Here is a 6,366-nt window from a genome sequence, read left to right as displayed (position 1 = left end):
ACTCGTTTTTTTAAAAAATTATTTTTAATCCAGCATTTTTAAATCAGTTTGCAATCGAGACAAAAATTTAGATTAAAAAAAACATTGGGTTATCTGGATTGCAAAATGATTTTTTTTTTAAAAAAAATAATTTTTAGTTCAGATTTTTAATCAGCTTCCAATCCAGATAAAGATTCAGATTTTTTTTTAAAACCGGATTTTTACCTGGATTGCAAACTCGTTTTTTAAATTATTTTTAATCCAGTTTTTTAAAAATCTGGATTGCAAAACTGATTAAAAACAACAGCTAGGGTGTGTACTGCAGAAATAAAAATTCAATGCAACCTAGATAGATCAAGATTTTTTAAAAAGTGAGCCCTTTTGAGTACTCACAAAAGACTTCTTGGTTGCTCACATTCCAGTAAATACTAATCCGGTGGATTTCTACTACCCAGAATGGCTCCACCAAGACTTCAATTCTAAACATGCTTTCTTAGGAGAAAGCCACACTGAGGTTAGTAAGGCTTACTTCTGAGTAAAGATGCTTAGGAGCTGTGCTGATTCAGTACGCTCCTTCACAGAGTTACTCCAGTCTAAGCCCATGGACTAAAGTGGATGTATGTAGAGTTGAGTAAGAGTGCATAGGGTAGCCCTATAAGAGTTATGTTAGAAGTGTACTCTGGGAGGAGTAACTTTGAAATTCACCTGTAATAAATTCTGGCTGAAGATGTAAAGACTGGCTTCCCTTTGCTTTCACCTAATCCTTTTCATGCATTTGGGAAGTATAGGCAATGAATTTGTGGAGAAGAATCCAGCCCCGCTGCCCCTTCCCATGTTTTTTTTTGTGTCTGAAGCCTGCTTGAAGATCTCCCAGAATTACAACTGATCTACAGGCCATGGAGATCTGTTTCTCCTGTGGCCCGCTGTGGTCACTTCCCTCCCAAATCCCATCTCTCAGGTTTCTCCCCTCAAATCTCCAGGAATTTCCTGACCCAGAGTTGGCACTGCTGATGAGTTCATTGCTCCTACATACACAAAGCCTCCTTGCTATATCACATTGCAAGCACTGATCCAATGCACAGACAGTTTATGTGCATAGGGCCCACATAGAAACAGTGAACATTTGGAGACTGGGTGGGAATCGGTGCAAGTGGCTTCCCCCTGCTCATGTCATTGTAATTGATTCTGCAACACTCAAAGAGGACTAAATGATAATAGTGTACCTGCAGCATGAAGTGTCAATCATCCCTTGCCAGAGTAGAGGTTCATCTCAAAGCGAATTTGAGACTGGATTCATACCTTTATTTCAGTGTTGACAATATTATTTATTTCAGGGTTTGAGTTTTCAGAGTGTAAGCTTTCAAGAGTCGGAACTCCCTTCTTCAGACACCCATTTATTTATTTTAGATATTTGTACCTTGATTTTCTCCTCAAAGGGTCTGGCTGAGAAAGCGTGACTGGTCACCCAAAGAGCTTCCACAGCAGAGGGGATTTGAACCAGGTTCTCCCAGACAAGCAGGGCCGGCCTGCCCACTGAGGCTGGCCCGGCAGCCGACTCAGGTGCTAAGGCGCCAGAGGGGGCGCTGGCCCAGGATCAGGGGTGCGTGCCACGGAGCTCAATTGCCCTGTGCTGCTGCACCTGGCCAGGAGTGCATGCTGGCGGTGGCACTGCGGGGCCACTGAGCAGGCAGCCTCCCAGCCCTCCTGCCCAGTTGCTCTGCGCTGCCGCCGCCGCTGCCACCAGCAGCACACAGGGCAGGCGGCCGGGGCAGCGCATGGAGCATTGAGCTGGAGGGCTGGGAAGATGCACGCCGCCGTGCACCACCCCAGCCACCTGCCACGCCTGGCCCGCAGCTGCTACGCTCGGCCAGGAGCGTGTGCCAGCGGCAGCAGCGTGGGGCAGCTGAGTGAGCAGCCTCCCATCCAATTGCTCTGCGGGCAAGGTGCAGCCGGCGGCCAAGGCGGCTGGCTGCACCTGGCCCGCAGAGCAACTGAACGGGAGGGCTGGAAGGCCCCCCCCCATGCGCGCACCCAGCCCTGCGTGATGATGTCACACGCAGTGACGTCATCACACAGTCCGGCACGCGCATGAGTGCACATATGCACATGCGCAGCGGCAGCCCTTAAGCTGGCCCTGCAGACAAATCATTTGAGCCATTTACACCAGGCTGCCTTCCAGTGGCTGACCGGCACTACTCACTTTAATCTACACAAGAGCAGTTTAGTGTCCGAGCAAGACCTCGATGCAAACGCACTGTTGCCTCAGTGAACTTTCCCCCCTTTTCAAATGCAGATCCATTTGCTGCTCTAATATTAAGATGCTCATGAAAGCAAACCACTTGCATGACCAGTTTTGTTTTTTTAAATGCAGGTCAGCTGCCAGCATCTTATGTTAATTTTACCACCTCATTTTCACCTCTGGAGCTGTTTATGGGAAGCAGGCTTATATGAAAAACTGAAGTTATTTCATCAGAGAGAAACTCCCCCACACACCCACGCACAAACCGATAGCAGTAACCTCTCTGTTTTTCTCACGAGAGACATTTCTCACCCTTCATTGCCCAGGTGAACATGAATAACACCTTGCGCAGACTGGGAGAGACACCCTCCTTCCTTTCCATGTAGAGCTGATCTTTCTTGCGGGAAATGCATTTTGTCAGATATCTAAATGTGAAATATCGTCCGTTAAGATTGCAGGAAATCATATGTTTTTAAATTTAATGAAAGGGGGTAGTTTATTTTTAACTCAGGGATACAGCTGCACACGCATAACCTGGAAATGTCTCATTGCCTCCTTGTGGCTTCGTCCCAGATTGGGTAGAACTGGCAAGCAATTCTTAGCAGAAGAAAGCGACGAGGTCTGCAAGCATGAAAGCATCTCAACTAGGGTTAGGAAATTCCTGGAAATGTTGGGGTGTAGCTTGGGACGGTGGGGTTTGGGATGGGAAGGGGAGGGACGTCAGCAGGATATAATGCCATACAGCCCACCCTCCACGGCGGCCATTTTCTCCAAGGGAACCGATCTCTGTAATGTGGAGATCAGATATAATTCCAGGAGATCTCCAGGGCCCACCTTGAAGTTGGCAACCTTAATCACTACCTTTATCGAGAGGGTCATAAATGCCACCCATCTGTACACTGAAACCTTAGAACCTGTGTGGCTGTTGGATTGCGGACATGGGAGAATCGGGTGCAAGGCCCTGCTCGGCCATGGAAGCTTGCTTGGTGACCTTGGGTCAATCACTCTCTCTCCCAGGCTAACATATCTTGCAGGTTGCTGGTTGTGAGGATAAGGTGGAGGAATGGAGAATGATGCTGTAAGTTGCTTCAGTTCCCCATTGGGGAGAAAAACCAGGTATAAATTTAAATAAAGAACAGAGCTGATGAGACAATAAAGGGAAAATTTGTTACTGTGGCTTTATTTTTCATCTGGGGTCACACTACAGTTCTTTTGCTCTAGCAACGGAAGCAGACTTGCCCCCTTCTAAGTCTACAGAAGTTAATGAGTTTTGCTCTGCTTAGGATGGCGCTGCATGAGATACTTGAACAAAATTTTTCATTCACTCTTCTAAGCAGGGCTTTTTTTCAGCAGGAAGCCAGTGGAACGGAGTTCCAGCACCTCTTAAAAATGGTCACATGGCCAGTGGCCCCGCCCCCTGATCTCCAGACAGAGGGGAGTTTAGATTAGCAGCACGGAGGGCTATCTAAACTCCCCTCTGTCTGAAGATCAGGGGGCGGGGCCACTGGCCATGTGACCATTTTTGCCGAGGGCAATTTAAACTTTAAAAAACTCCCCCCTTGTTCCAGCTGACCCAAAGTGATGTCATTGTGCAGTCTTGAGTTCCACCACTGAGTTCCACCACCTCTTTTCCCGGAAAAAAACCCTGCTTCTAAGAATAGAAAAGAGTCTAGCAGCACCTTTAAGACTAACCAACTTTACTGTAGCATAAGCTTACGAGAATCACAGTTCTCGAAAGCTTATGCTACAGTAAAGTTGGTTAGTCTTAAAGGTGCTACTGGACTCTTTTCTATTTTGCTACTACAGACTAACACAGCTAACTCCTCTGGATCTTCTAAGAATAGTTTTCATGCTTAACCGGTAATGAAATTCAGCCCTGCACTGGCGGAGAAAGGGTGTGGTGGTAGAATTTGAAAGTCGTATAGCCTCTATATAACCCCCACAGGCTTTTGTGAGAACTGCAGATTCTCTGTTCTGAGAAACTCATCATGATTAATTAGCTGCCCCAGATCACATCAGTGAGTGAGCCTCCGAGCTGGGAGCAGAATACTTGGCATCTCGATTTATTCTCATAACACCGAAGTGCCTGTCTCCAGAGCATAAAGGCAGGAGAAAAGTACAGCAGAAACTTAGTTGTATTCACTTGTTTGTAACTTGATTGCTTGACTCTATTTGTTACAGCTCATACAATGTACCAAAAGACACAAACACCCAAATCCCGTGCAACAGCTTGGAAGTTAAGGTCAAGGCTCTTTCAAATTGTTGAGGCCGATACAAGGAAAACATCACAAGGTTCTGTTGAGTGGTAGAGCCTGTTTTTGAGATTAGGAGACAAAATTAATTTGTTTAGGAGGTGGGAGTGATACAGCAGTCCTCCCTGTGAAATGTAGGAGAGAGAATATCAATCGGGCACGCTGGCCGTATTTCAGCTGAAATTTCAAAGGGGACTGATATTTGAAGACCGAGGTGGGAGAACTCTAATACTCACAGAAATTGGGTCAAAGGACAAAAGGACTCTGCAATTAAAAGCAATACCAAGGCGAGATTTCCCAGCAGGTTCCAGCCTGTGTGCCCATATAAAAAGACCTGATGATGTGTAAACACTGAGAGCAAATGTGTTAATAGGGGATGGGGTTCTTGACTTGCATCTGGAGTCAAATCCCTGTTCGGCAATGAAACTCATAAAGTGAGCTTGTTGCAAGCTTTCAGGCTGAGCAACCCTGCAGGGTTGTTGTGTGGATGACGGGGGTAATAGAAGCCCGATGGATCGTTCTCTAAAGTACAGAAATATAATACAGATACATAAAAGTTTCAGGACATTAAATTAAGCTTTTATTGTGAATGATTGTGTACGCTGCCTGAACCTGCCTTTTATAGAGTCGAATTAGCATTGACTCCTCTAATAAGGTGTCAACAGGCCTGGAGAAAAAATGTCCTATCTCATTAATAATGGCATAATGTGTGGAAATGGGCAGCTCGAGCTTTTCATAGCATGGCGATAAATAACATCACCTGGTAAACAACATGAAGCCTCTGTTAAAGGGACAGGACATTTTTTTCTTCTGGAAGTTGGCAACTCCAGAGACGCTACCCAGGGTGATGGACGCTACCCAGGGTGATGGATAAAAGTTGTTTATATCTCCTATTTCCTGATCTTTTTTACTGAAGATGCTGAGGATTGAACCTGGGTTTATTCAGCCTGTGAAGCTTTACAACGGAGCCGTGGTTTCCCCCCATAATATTGTGTAATTGTCTTGCACATCCCTAGTAAATGGCAATAGCCGGGGCTCATTTTGAGGAGGAATGCCCCGGAACACAGTTCCAGCCGTTCCCCAAAGAGGTCACATGACAGGTGGCCCTGCCCACCTGACTCTCAGTCATTTGGGGCCTGTTTCAGCCTGGACTGGGGCCGAAACGGCCCAGATCGGGCCTTTGACAGGTGGTGGATCATTCTCCCGCTCAGCAATGGCCCGATCCCGACCATTTTGGCCCCTTTTCGGCCATTTCCAGTCCCTTTTTGCCATTTTGGGCCCATTTTCGGCCCTGAATGGCCAGGATTGGGTCCAAAACAGCCAGGATAGGTGATATCAGGGTGTGTGTGGCATATGCAAATCAGCTATGCTAATGACACACTTCCAGCGATGTCAAGGGGCATGGCATATGCTAATGAGTTACGCTAATGAGTTATGCTAATGAGTTCCTCCAGCTCTTTTTCTACGAAATGACCCCTGGCCATAGCATAATATCCATTCCTCGAATTCTGGGTGGAGGACAATCTCACTGTGGGGTAACAGCTGAATTGTTGTGAATCATTTTATAAAAGTAAAATCGTAAAGAGTCCAGTAGTACCTTTAAGACTAACCAACTTTATTGTGGCATAAGCTTTCGAGAACCACAGCTCTCTTAGAAGGCTGGTTCTCGAAAGCTTATGCTACAATAAAGTTGGTTAGTCTTAAAGGTACTACTGGACTCTTTAAAAAAGTATAAACTCTCTGATGTTTGAGACAGATTTCAAGGTTTAAATTCCACCAAAGCATACAGGGGCAAAGAAGCAATTGCCACTCTGACTATATGAAAGCCAGCTTATCTTTCTTTAAAATATTTCTATGTTGCTTGCCACCTAAATACGGTCCCCAAGGCAGTGAACA

Source organism: Eublepharis macularius, chromosome 8 (assembly GCF_028583425.1).
Source record: "Eublepharis macularius isolate TG4126 chromosome 8, MPM_Emac_v1.0, whole genome shotgun sequence".
Classification (NCBI taxonomy): Eukaryota; Metazoa; Chordata; class Lepidosauria; order Squamata; family Eublepharidae; genus Eublepharis; species Eublepharis macularius.
Note: the sequence above shows the minus strand (reverse complement) of the source record.